Source organism: Pleurodeles waltl, chromosome 6 (genome assembly GCF_031143425.1).
Source record: "Pleurodeles waltl isolate 20211129_DDA chromosome 6, aPleWal1.hap1.20221129, whole genome shotgun sequence".
Taxonomy (NCBI): Eukaryota; Metazoa; Chordata; class Amphibia; order Caudata; family Salamandridae; genus Pleurodeles; species Pleurodeles waltl.
The window spans coordinates 1,076,132,666-1,076,146,849 of NC_090445.1; positions in this window are offsets into that span (position 1 = coordinate 1,076,132,666).

Consider the following 14,184-nt stretch of genomic DNA (forward strand, 5'->3'; position numbering starts at 1 on the left):
CACTTTGGGTCATTTTGAATGATGTGAAGGAGTAATAAAAGGCAAGTTCCTTACCTGTGGTAACTCTTTCTAGTGGATACTCTTTCTAAACACAGACTCCTCACCTTGCGAATACCCCAGGCACCAGATTGTATCGAGACTTTTCTCAGCATTGCTCCCGAGTACCAGCGGCTCTGTCTCTCCTTCGTTCTGCCCCTGAATCGACATCAGTGCCAGATACAAGCTCCATTGTTACGCACAGACTTCAGTTTCTTTCTTAACTTTGTCTGCACTGTCAGACACAGAGCTTATCAAACAGAACAGTGTGCAGCTTCTTAGACTGGTAATGTTTTAGACAGAAAAGACACCATTCCGCAAGATGGGCAGGTGGTAGTGTAGTGACAAATCTGCAGTTAGAGAGACAACTTGTTCTTCTCATGGACATTTCTAACTGCAGGTTCATCATCTTGCGAATAGATACCAAAGCAGAACTTCCAAGGTGATCGATCTGCAAAATGTCTCTAAAAGGTAGACAAAGTGATGGACTGGTGTATGTTGAAAGGGGAGACTATCTCCAGCAAGAAGGATGCACAAATCCGAAAGACCAGTTTGTCAACTGAAAAATTAGATATATGGAAGCTGAGAGGACAGTGCCTACAGCTCATAGACCTTCTGGGCAGATGTAATTGTCACCAGAAAGGTTGCCTTGATAATTAGAACTGTAGAGGACAAGAATGAATTGGCTCAAAGGGAGTGCACATTAAGAAAGTAAGAACCAATGAAGGTCCTATTGAGGCATAACAAAGGGAGCTGGGGGAAGTGTGCTGTAGACCTTTAAGCAGTGCTAAATTTGAGCAGATGGCTGCCAGTGGTGGGGCATCAGCACTTATTTTTCGGGGCCGGAACATATTTTTTGTATCAGGCATTTACTGAGAGCAAAAGACACATATGGGAAAGATAGAGGAAGAGAAAAATGAAAAAGCATCACAAAAGGAGAAAGCATAAAGCTGCAAGAGTGAGCTGAAGGGGCAGGAAGTGCCTGTAAATGGATTAGAGACTTGAGATGGCTTTATGATTATGCTGCCTCAGTATTCTACTGCTGCAGCTGCGTGTTTCAGAGTAGAGCTTTGGGCACCAACACATTTTTATTCACAAATTAAGGACTGCCTTTAAGGAACCTATTTACAAAAGGGGACTTGAAGAGAGTCAACTGATTTAGCAGACACTGAAAAGCAGAGATGGCAGCTAAATAACCTTTTGAAGTGCCCAATGCAGAGCCCTGCTAGGCGAAGGTGGCTCAACGGACGCCGGTCCATATCCATCTGTGGATCCCAGGGGTCGCACTGGAGCGGTGAACCCGCTCGTGGAAGGCCAGCAGAGGCACCAGTGGGGCCCGAAGGCACTCCAGCGAGAATGAGCTGCCCAGATATGAGGTGCAAGGCCCCATAAAATTCTTGAAGTTGAGCGGGGGTCGCTCCGGCTCCCGGAAAATCAGGTAGGCGCTGAGATGGCCCAGATGTGGCCTCAACCACAGTCTGGCCTCGAGTGTCCTTGCTCCCTTATCGGATGATTTTGGCATAAGATTCCGGGATCTTCCTCTTGACCAGAATCAAGACTGTCCTGGCGTAGCACGTTGAGCGGCAAGGAGAGGGATCACTCCCTCAAGGACTTGGGGTGCATGAAGCCACAATCGATGCGTCGTGGTCAGGCTTCAAGGAACTAGAGACAGATGAGGTGCAGGTCCATCACCGACATCTGTCAGTGACAGGCTCGGAAGGGCTTGAATTCAGCCTTCCTCACTGACATACCTACACACAACAGGAGACAAGTATCAAAAAACCTTGACAAAAAGTCGAAAAGAGTAAATTATTGTGGGTAGCATTCTTCAGGGGGAAAGAACTCCCGTCATTACGCTGGGGTAGCATCCATATAGGCACTGCAGATGTCACTTCCGGCACAGACGACGCCACATGAAGCTGAACACCACCACTTACCAGCATGCATGAGTGCTGCTCACAAAAAAATTCCAGAACCAGTCTGGTGTCTGGCCATAATTCTAAAATAAAGAATCTGTGGCCAGAAGTCTGATCAGATAATGGAGCCTCTTTGAAAGAGAGAGGCTGAGCAAATAATGCCAGAAGTCTCATTGGCTGGCAAGAAAGGGAGCCTCAGCCTTTGGCAGAAATACCACCCTGGTCCTCAACACACCAGTTTGTCTGGAGGGGAAAAAGTGGTGTATACAGTCTGGATAGAGTGCACCTGTTGTTCACTCATATAACGTGCTGCAGTTAACACAATGTGAAAGACTTTTAGGAGTCAGGAGACTAAGACCACAGCTGTACATCCGCCTTAACAGGATGTACATAAGGAATGTGAGGATCATATTGAAGTCCCAATGCGGTATCACAAAAGGTTTGGGTAGAAACGTATGCACTGGACTCTAAGGAACTGCATCACAATAGGTGATTTAAACTCGGACAATTAAGCCAGTAAAGGTAAAAAAGGACTGACAAATAACCTTTAAAAGTGCCCACATAAAATTCTTACTGAGCTAAAGACAGCACAAAAACATTGGACAGCTTTGTCTGTAATGGGTCTGTATGGCGGAAGCTAAATCAGGCAATTCATTTAACCGAGTGTGTGGTGTAAACAGGTTTCATAAAGAGGTAACTGGTGCTAGAAGGTCATCCAAAACTTCAGGAAGGAAGTTGAAGGCAGTTAAGTGCTGCCTCTCTAAGTTCCATGTTGCTGGGACCGAAGATCTTCCCAAAGTGGCAACCTGATTGGTAAACATGCTAATGCCTAGAAATTCCAGATACCATGCTCTTACTCTAATCCAGCACCACTAGCATGACCTGGGCCCAGAAGTCCCTAATTGTTTTTCAAAACCGGGGGCAGGAGAGGTAGTGGCAGGAGGACACAGGAATCACAGGCTTGTTGGGAACGAAAGTGTACAAAATTTAACATTGCGCAATCCTGGAAGTGGCAAAGGGATTGAGCGAGCGGGCTTCTCATTGCCAGAAAACACTCAGCACAACAAGGTGCAACTGCCATTTGTGAACCTCTGGCGTCAGTGGCTGAGTTTGTCTGCACTGGCATAGAGATTCCTCCAGGTAGTTGATTACCAGGGAAATGCTCTGATGGCTCAGCTACTTACAGAAGAAAAAGCCTTCTGGCACCGGGCTCAGAACCCCCACACTGCTTGTTGTGACTGAATCAGCCCTCCTCTTGATAATCAGAAGGAAAGCCATCAAAGCCACACAGATGGCCCACAACTCCAACAGACTGACATGGAGAGGAGACCAGAGTCCTGTGATTAAAGGCCAGGTGGCCTCTCCAACCCAGCAGCAATGCACTGGTCACTACTGCCAGCTGTGGGTGGGATAGAGAGGTGTTTGCCGCCAGAACTATTGCCACTGAGCAGTCACCACTGCAGGTTTTTTTGCAGTCTCTGCTGAAATGTAGATTAAATCTTAAAGGTTTCATGGTGCTGAGCCTGATATTTTAGCGTCCACTGCAGAGCACAGATGTGCCATCTTGCTTGATCCACAAGAATAGGAAATGCCAAGACCCCACTAAGACCCAGAACCGAGGCAGAAACATCAGATTATAGCTTGAATTTCCTTGACTTGTTAAGCCAAAGGGAAGGTTTGAAACTGCAGTGTCCAGAATGGCTCAGATGATCAGGAGGTACTGCAAAGGAGTCGTGTGTTGTTGTGACGGAAGGACGTCTTCACACTAATGTTTTAGGTAAGTGCGTGTTTATTTTCAGTGGGAAAAAGGTTCAGCCGCTTCCCTCACCGGCTCCGCGTAACTGTCAACCTCGGATCAGCTCCATGGCAACAGAACGCATGAGCCGTCGAGAGCTCAAGCTCTGTGTGTGAGTGAGCTCGAATCTACATCATAACATATCTTCCTCCTTTCATTAAATAAAAGAATATACATCACTAACATATTAAACATTAGTATTTGAACAGGATAACAGAAAGAATGCAAAAGAAAAGTGAAAAACATAAAACATTAATCAAATAACACAAAGTGTGTATCAAATAATATGTCAGGCAGTCAATATGGGAAAGAACTTCCAACAACATTTCTATCTTACATAATCATCCAAAATATGCTGGTGCTCTCTTAATTCTTTGCAATCTTTCTCTCATTATTTCTTCCCTAGATTCATTAACCATTTCATCTCTAGATTCATTAATCTCACCATGCCCTTCTCTACAAACTACATATCTATGACCATTTCCACACTGGTCAGAAAAGATATGTACAGCATCTAATAGTCCAGAGTTTTGTGCAGCCTCTGATAGTCGAGAGTTTTGCACAGTCTCTGGACATATGAATTTCCTCCTTCCCATCACATCAAACATATATCCAAGGCACTCATCACAACTCATATTTCCTGCAGTGTTCTGTTTCTCGGTCATAAACTTAGCTACTCTCTTTAAATTCCATCTTTCACCATTAGTCAGGATTACATACCAAGGATGCACTTCCTTGACCTGAAATGGCCCTTCAAATTTATGCACTCATCTCTCAATTCTCCCAGACTTTACTGTCACCCAATCACCAGGCCAAATTTTGTTCTTACACCTTTCCCCATTACTTCCACACCTGTTCTCTCTTCTTGATTCTACCACATCAACATTCACTAATTCTCTCAACCAAAACGGAATCAATTTAGAATTTGGCTTTCTACCTCTCATCATGAAAAAAAGGTGAAGATCCTGTTGAACCATTGACAGTGGTGCCCACACAACATCTGCAACCATACTCTCTACATCCATACCACTAGCCAATACTTGTTGAATGGCACCCTTAACCATCCTGTTGGCTCTTATCACCATTCCATTCGCCTGTGGATTATAAAGTGCTGTTCTTGAATGCTTAATTCCACACAACAAAAGAAACTCTCTCATTTCATAGTAAGCTGAGTACCATTATCCGTCACCAGACTCACTGGAAATCCTTCTTCCCTAAATATTTCTGACAAAACCTTCACTGTAGATGAGGTGGTTATTTCTGACAAACTTCACTATCAACCATTTTGAATGAACATCCAGCAAAACAAACGCAAACCTTGACATGTGTTTAACCCCACGCAACGGACCAATGAAATCTCCGCACACAGTATGCCACACTTGTCCTGGATCTTCTATGTGACCTATTAGGAATTGCTTACTTACTGTCAGTCTCTTTTCACTTCATATGCACACATCACATCTCTCCGCCAAGCGTACAACATCATCATCCATCCCTAGCCACCAGAAATTCTCTGAGTCTCCTCTTTGTTAATGTCTGTCGTAAATGACCCTCATGAGCGATATTGAAAATCTTCTCTCACCCCTAAAAGAGGAACAGATTTTTCACCACGTAGCACCACATTATCACTCACACATGAAAGTTCATCCAATACCTTACAATATGTCCACAAGTTTTTTGGCAATGTGCTCTCCCTTTGCCTGCCACTCACTATCATCTTAATTACTTCCCTCGTTTCATCGTCACTTAGCATGGCTTGACACCATTCTTCTTTACTCAATGCTCCTGAAGACCATTGCACTACATCTCCAACACTCGCGACTGAATCCTCACAGTCTTTAACACCATCAAGCCCCCATTCAACAATTTCCCATCTTGTGACAGCCGTGAGAGACAGTCCGCTTGTACATTTCTCCATCCAGGCATATATTCCACAATATAGTTATACTCTTGGGACCTCGCTGCAAGTCTAGCCAATCTGGAAGAGCCTCTCTCAGCTCCACCTGGTCTTAACACCTTTACTAGAGGCTTGTGGTCAGTACGCAACTTGAATTGTCTTCCCCATATGTACATCCTAAAATGTTCCATACCCCATGTCGCCGATAAAGCCTCCTTCTCAATTACAGAATAATTACGTTCCGTTGGGGTCAAAGAACGAGAAGCAAAAGCAATTGTCCTTTCTTTTGATCCATGCATTTGTGATAAAATAGCACCTAAGCCTGTGGCGCTAGCGTATACTTTAACAATTGATTCCTTTCCTCCATCAAAGGGTACCAGGATGTCAGCTTTGCAAATTTCTCTTTTGATGGACTCAAAACACTGTTTCTGTGCCGCACCCCACTCAAAGATCATTCCTTTCCTCAATAACGCCTTAAGCACTTCTGTTTTTGATGCAAAATTTCCCACAAATTTGGAGTAATATTCCACTAAGCTTAAGAATGACTTCAGCTGGTCCTTATTTACAGGATCTGGTGCCAATCTGATAGCTTTCAATGGATCCCTCCTTGGCTTCACACCATCCTGTGACAACGTGTGCCCTAGATATTCCACTTCCTTGGCCAGAAATATGCACTTCTCTTTCCTCAAGGTCAAACCTGACTGTAATATTTTATCTAAAACTAGCTTCAGCGTCAAATTGTGGCTCTCAACCGTGTCTCCAAAAATTAATATATCATCCTGAAAGTATATCACATTCAGAATTCCTTTAAGTAAGCCATTAATTACTCTTTTAAAGACACTAGCGGCTGAACACAAACCAAAAGGCATCCTAGTAAATTGAAATGTGCCTTCCATAGTAATGAATGTTGTTAAAGCCTTTGACTCCGGATGCAACTTTACTTGGTGGCACGCATGCTTTAAATCAAGTTTTGAAAAAAACTTCCCTCCTTTCAGCATAAGAATCAGCTCATTGATATTTGGTAAAGAAGACTGTCCATTACAACATTTTGAATCAAGCTTCACAAATCAACACAGACTCGTAGTTTACCATAAGCCTTCTTAGTGATCACGACTGGAGATTCCCAATTTGACGCTTCCACTGGTTCAATGACACCACAATCTAGCATTTCATCAATTAATTCTTTAACCTGCCCTCTACCCAAAATTGGCACCCTCCTGACCTTATGCCATACTGGAATCGCACTATCCTTGAGTTTAATCTTGTGACAGTAACCTTTCAATTGGCCTACTTCCTCACGAAAGACATCCTTTGCATCTCTAAGAATGTCTTGCAAGGTTACTTCTTCCACCACTAATATTTGTGCTTTAGCTCAAGGATTTATGATGATATGGAGATCATATTGATGAATCCATCCTAAGATTGGTGGACCTGATTCAGCAACATACACCTTCCCTTTAATACTTCGTCCTCCAAATTGGATGTCAGCCATCATATATCCTATGAGGGCTATCTTCTCACCTTGATATCCACCAGGACTTATGTCTTTTGGTAACAAACGTACTTGAGGCCATTCAGAAATGAACAACTTTCTTGGTATTATGGTATATAAAGACCCAGAATCCACGATCAAGTCAACAGATTTCCCTCGAATAACAAATTATGCCTTGGGTCTTTGTTCCTTTGGTCTACATATTCCTCCATCTTCTATGGCCAATACTCTGTCTGTGCTCACATTTGTCTCACACAAGTTGTCATCTCCATCATTTTCCAAGAGTGTTGCCACACTCATTTTGCTTAAACCGCTGCATATTCTAGCAAAATGTCCTTTCAGGCCACACTTCCTACACTCCTTTCCTATAGCAAAACAAAATCTTGCGTTGGACGTGTGATTGAGACTTCCACATTTATTGCATCTCTTATTCTCTGTCTCCTTTACTGATTTAAAGTTACAGTTCCTAACTTTGGCAGGAAAAGTGTCCCGCCTTTTGTCTATAGCCGCTACTTCATCTTTTGCCTCCTTCTTTTCCATTGCTTTCATGAAATACTCAGATTCTTCCACAACTTTTTCTATTTCAATGGCGTCTTTCAACGTGGGATTCTTTTCTGCCCACAACCTCTCTTGCATTTTCCTGCTTTTACATTGGACAATTAACTGATCTCAAATCATTTAGTCTTCCATCTGTCCAAAGTGACACTTGACTGCCAGTTCTCTTAACCTTGAGACAAAATCATCAATAGATTCACCATCTCTTTGAGGTTGTGTATAGAATTTGTGTCGTCTCATCACAACATTTTGAGTTCTTGCGAATCTCAGATCTAAGTTTTCCTTGCATCTGTGTATGCATCTGCATCCACTTCGTCAACATGAACTGGTAAGTCTGGAAGATACTTATAGATGTGTTGGCCCTCTTTGCCTAATGCATTTAATAAAATGGCTTTCTTCCTGCTGGGACAAAACCTTTGACCATCCAATGCCTCTAAATAATCAAAAGTATCTAGCCACTCCTCCCATTCTATTGCTGGCTGACCAGGTAATGCCAAAAAAAGGAGGAGGTGTAATTGTTAGCATATCCATCCCTAAATTCAGCTCCTGGTAAGATTATGAGGACTCAAAGCTGTAACTAACTGTAATCCAATATAATACAGCATCCTCACTTGGAAGAAAAAAAAAACACAAGAAGGTACCTGACTAGGTCCTTTCCTCTAATGCTCCCACTGCAGTTAGTCCTTCCTTTGTTTGTCAAGAGCAGTACTTCACCAGGGCCATTCCTCTAATGGTAGTCTCCTTCCACCAAGGGAGCAACCAGGCTTCACTCACTTGTATAGTTAGCAGTGCGCTAACTAAAAGGCCAGTATAGCTCTTAGATATGCCGTTATCGTCAGCAAAGCACCACCACACACGCGGTCCGATATTGCCAAACCTTGCCCCACTACCGCCGGCAAGTCATCGCCAAAATTGTTGCGACGGAAGGATGTCTTCACACTAATGTTTTAGGTAAGTGCGTGTTTATTTTCAGTGGGAAAAAGGTTCAGCCGGCTCCGCATAACCGTCAACCTCTGAGCAGCTCCATGGCAATAGAACACATGAGCCGTTGAAAGCTTGGTGTGTGAGCAAGCTTAAGTCTACAACATCATAACATGTGACTTTAACATATTGATTAAAAACCCATAGAAGTTAAGAGGTTCAGCATCGTCTGGACATGGTCCACAACTGACTCTGATGAGCTTGCTGGGAACAGCCAGTCGTAGAGGTAAAGGTAAGGGAAGACCCAACCTTTAAGGATGTGCTGCAACCATTACTTTTTTTTGTTTATCCCCCAGAGGGGAATTCATGAGGATTAAGGGGAGCACAGAAAACAAAGGGCTCTTGACCCACCTTGAACTGCAGGCAACATCTGTGGGACTTCAGGTTGTGGATAGAAACATAAGTGACCAGCAGGTCCAGAGCTACCATCCAGTCTCCTGGATCCAAGGGAGATATAACGTGGGACAACGTGAACATCTTGAACTAGTCCTTTTTCAGGAAGAAATTGAGGGTGAATATTTACAATAGGACAAAGACCTCTGCTATTCTACAGCACTTGTAAATAATGTAAGAAAAAAAAAAACACCTCTACTTCAGGCCGTAGAATAGACAAAAAGTCTTCCAAAAGCTGCTCTGATGTGGGTGAGATATGCAGCGGGGCTAACAGGAATGGCAGGGCACATCCTTTAATGATTTGGAGCTCCCTTTTATGGGATGTAATGCCCTGCCACCCTTGGAGGTAATAACATCCTGTCCCCTATATAGTGGCCATGTGTTGCAGGGGGTTAACTAAAGCAGTCTGGAACCTGAAGCATGGGGGTGAGGGAGACTGGGCCGGACACTGCTCCTGCTGGCCTGGACGGTGTAGGTTAGATGGTCGAACCTGGCATTGACTTGGGGGGTAGAGGGTGTCGTGCTGGGTTGGAGAGCCTTGGCGTGGTCTTTGGGTTGAACCCCTTCTGAAAGCTTTGGAATGGGTGAAATTGTTGAGGATACTGCCGCACAGCAGTCAGGCCGTGAGAGTGCACTATGGTACTGCTTTCTTTAAAGCACTTCAGTGCAGAGTCTGCTTCATCTCCAAAGAGACAAGTGCCTTCAAATGACATATCCATTAACCCCTTCGCTGCCAGGCCTTTGCCCCTCCTGTGCCAGGCCTTTTTTTTGGCTATTTGGGGCAGTTCGCGCTGAGGCCCTCATAACGTTTTGTCCACATAAGCTAGCCAAGCCAAATTTGCGTCCTTTTTTTCCAACATCCTAGGGATTCTAGAGGTACCCAGACTTTGTGGGTTCCCCTGAAGGAGGCCAAGAAGTTAGCCAAAATACAGTGAACATTTTGTTTTTTTCAAAAAATAGGGAAAAAGTGGCTGCAGAAGGCGGCTTGTGTTTTTTTCCCTGCAAATGGCATCAACAAAGGGTTTGCGGTGCTAAAATCACCAACTTCCCAGCTTTCAGGAAAAGGCAGACTTGAATCAGAAAACCCAATTTTTCAACACAAATTTGGCATTTTACTGGGACATAGCCCATTTTTAAGATTTTTTGTGCTTTCAGCCTCCTTCCAGTCAGTGACAGAAATGGGCGTGAAACCAATGCTGGATCCCAGAAACCTAAACATTTCTGAAAAGTAGACAAAATTCTGAATTCAGCAAGGGGTAATTTGTGTAGATCCTACAAGGGTTTCCTACAGAAAATAACAACTGAAAAAGAAAAATATTGAAATTGAGGTGAAAAAAACAGCAATTTTCTCAACATTTTACTCTGTAACTTTTTCCTGCAATGTCAGATATTTTAAAGCAATATACCGTTACGTCTGCTGGACTCTTCTGGTTGCGGGGATATATAGGGCTTGTAGGTTCATCAAGAACCCTAGGTACCCAGAGCCAATAAATGAGCTGCACCCTGCAGTGCGTTTTCATTCTATACTGGGTATACAACAATTAATTTGCAGAAATATAAAGAGTGAAAAATAGCTATCAAGAAAACCTTTGTATTTCCAAAATGGGCATAAGATAAGGTGTTGAGGAGCAGTGGTTATTTGCACATCTCTGAATTCTGGGGTGCCCATACTAGCATGTGAATTACAGGGCATTTCTCAAATAGATGTATTTTTTTACACGCTGTCTTATATTTGGAAGGAAAAAATGTAGAGAAAGACAAGGGGCAATAACACTTGTTTTGCTATTCTATGTTCCCCCAAGTCTCCCGATAAAAATGATACCTCACTTGTGTGGGTAGGCCTAGCGCCCGCGACAGGAAATGCCCCAAAACACAACGTGGACACATCAAATTTTTTGACAGAAAACAGAGGTGTATTTCGCAAAGTGTCTACCTGTAGATTTTGGCCTCTAGCTCAGCCAGCACCTAGGGAAACCTACCAAACCTGTGCATTTTTTAAAACTAGAGACCTAGGGGAATCCAAGATGGGGTGTCTTGTGGGGCTCTCACCAGGTTCTGTTACCTAGAATCCTTTGCAAACCTCAAAATTTGGCTAAAAAAACAAGTTTTCCTCTCATTTTGGTGACAGAAAGTTCTGGAATCTGAGAGGAGCCACAAATTTCCTTCCACTCAGCATTCCCCAAGTCTCCCGATAAAAATGGTACCTCACTTGTGTGGGTAGGCCTAGCGCCCACAAAAGGAAATGGCCTAAAACACAACGTGGACACATCACAATTTTTCACAGAAAGCAGAGGTGTTTTTTGCAAAGTGCCTACCTGTGGATTTTTGCCTCTAGCTCAGCCGGCCCCAGGGGGGCAGAAATGGCCTAAAATAAATTTGCCCCCCACCAACCCCCACGGGAGCGACCCTTGCCTACGGGGGTCGCTCCCCTTGCGTGACATTGGCACAAAAAAAATCCCCGGTGCCTAGTGGTTTCTGCCCCCTTGGGGGCAGATTGACCTACAATCGTCCGATCTGCCAAGGGGGGCAGAAATGGTCTAAATACAATTTGCCCCTCAGGGGAGCGACCCTTGTCTAATGGGTCGCTCCCAATCTCTTAAAAAAAATTAAAAAAAACACACACAAAAAAAACCCCACAAAAAAAAAATATTTGCCCTGGCGCCTAGAGGTTTCTGCCCCCGGGGGGCGGGGCAGAAATGTCCTAAAATAAATTCCCCCCCCCCCAGCAGCGACCCTTGCCTACGGGGTCGCTCCCCCTGCGTGACATTGGCGCCAAAAAAAAAATCCCCGGTGCCTAGTGGTTTCTGCCCCCTTGGGGGCAGATTGACCTAAAATCAGCCGATGGGGCAGAAATGGTCTAAATACAATTTGACCCCCAGGGGAGCGACCCTTGTCCAAGGGGTCGCTCCCCATCTGTAAAACAAACAAAAAAAAAATCCCCGGTGCCTAGGATCGGCCTAATCAAAATAGGCTGATCTGCCCTGAGGGGGGCAGAAATGGCCTAAAATAAATTTGCCCCCCAGGGGAACAACCCTTGCCTAAGTGGTCGCTCCCCTTGCGTGAAATTCACGTAAAAAAAAACTCCCTGGTGTTTAGTGGTTTCTGTACCCCTTGGGGGCAGATTGGCCTCATAAAAATAGGCCAATCTGTCCCCAAGGGGGGGGGGGGGGGGGCAGAAATGGCCTAAATATAATTTGCCCCCTAGGGGAGTGACCCTTGCCTAAGGGGTTGCTCCCCACCTCCAAAAAACAGAACACCACAAAAAGGAAAAAAAAAATTAGCCCTGGTGCCTAGAGGTTTCTGCCCCCGGGGGGCAGAAAAGGACTTCCAAAAAAATGCCCCCCCCTGGGAGCAACCCTTGCCCAAGGGGTCGCTCCCTTATGCCACTTTCAAAAATAAAAAATAAAATCCCTGGTGTCTAGTGGGCGTTTCAAAAGCTTTTGAAACGCAGAGAGAGACTTCAAAGGGAAGGAAATAACTTTCCTTCCCTTTGAAGCCTCTCTCGGCCTCCACCACGTGATCGGAAGAGAAATGCAAAGCATTTCTCTTCCGATCGTGCTGGAAGCTGAGCTTCCAGCGTGATGGGAGGAGGCCCTGTGACAAATCAGCATGCGATTGCGCGCTGACGTCACGGGGGGGGGGGGGTTGGGGATGGAAGGGGAAGGGCTTCCACTTCCATCCCTGCCTTGGGGGGGTGGGTGGGGAGCCCAGGGGAGCCCAGCGCTAGTTCTCCCCCCCAGTTCCCGGGTGCAGGACGAGATCACCTCGTCCAAGGCACCCTAGGGGTTAATGAGACTTAGACTCGCCCTAAAAACCTATGGATTTTATCCATGCGTGGCATGCAGGAAACTGCCCCGGTGTGTGGTGAGCACCTATGGTGTTATCACCTTATACCTGGTCCAGGTATCACCTATTAGTGAGGTGTAGTCAGTGTCTGGGAAGCCAGGCTCCCAACTTATCTAGGAGACATGCAAAGCTTATGCAATACCACTGTAGCCACACAGCACTTACACGCATGCAAGAACCACACAGTGTTACAAAAATAAAGGTACTATACAGGCAATACCCCTACTGGAGGTAAGTAAGCACACTATTATATACACATTAGGAGTCGGAGATTAGCATAAAAGGCAATAGAAAACAGTGAGAACAATGTTAAGTACTGTAGGCCCTCGGGCGGGGGGACCAAACCATATACTAAGAAAGTGGAGTGTAAAAGTTGGGCCCCCACCAAGGAAGTGGAATCGGTAGAGGGGAGCTGGATGAACTAAGAACCCCAAAGAACGAGTTACTTACCTTCGGTAACGACTTTTCTGGTGGATACATTAGCTACCTGTGGATTCCTCACCTCATGAATACTCCCATGGCGCCAGCATTCGACGGAAATCTTCTTACTAGTCTCTGCACGTCGACGAGGACGTCACTGTCTCGCACGCGACGCCGTCTGACGTCATACAGGCAATAAGAGGTCCTCGACGACGTGCGGACGTCAGTACCAATCATTTTTTACGTGCATGAGAACAACCAGGCAATACAATGAAAGAACAAAGCAACATCCATTATATTGTAAAAATACACCACATTGTATGAATAACTGTAAATCTTTTTATGTACATATATATATATATATATATATATATATAAAACTCTCTCCTTTAAAATATATACACACACCAAGTATATACATAAAGATATATACACATATACCTATATATATATAAATATATTATATATATATATACATCTATTGCACCCTCAAAGACCAAGAGGAGCGCACTCAAGGATTACTTGGCAAGACCATAAAGGCAACGGGGAGGCGGGTGGGACCGTGAGGAATCCACAGGTAGCTAATGTATCCACCAGAAAAGTCGTTACCGAAGGTAAGTAACTCGTTCTTCTGATGGATACAACTACCTGTGGATTCCTCACCTCATGAATAGAGTCCCAAAGCAGTACCACGCCCGGCGGTGGGTGCCCAAATGGTCAAACCAAGAAATCCTGCAGCACTGACCGTGCAAAATGGCCGTCCCTTCTAACCTCAGAATCTAAACAGTAATGTTTTGCAAAAGTGTGAAGGGACGACCAAGTTGCGGCCTTGCAGATGTCGACCACAGGAACA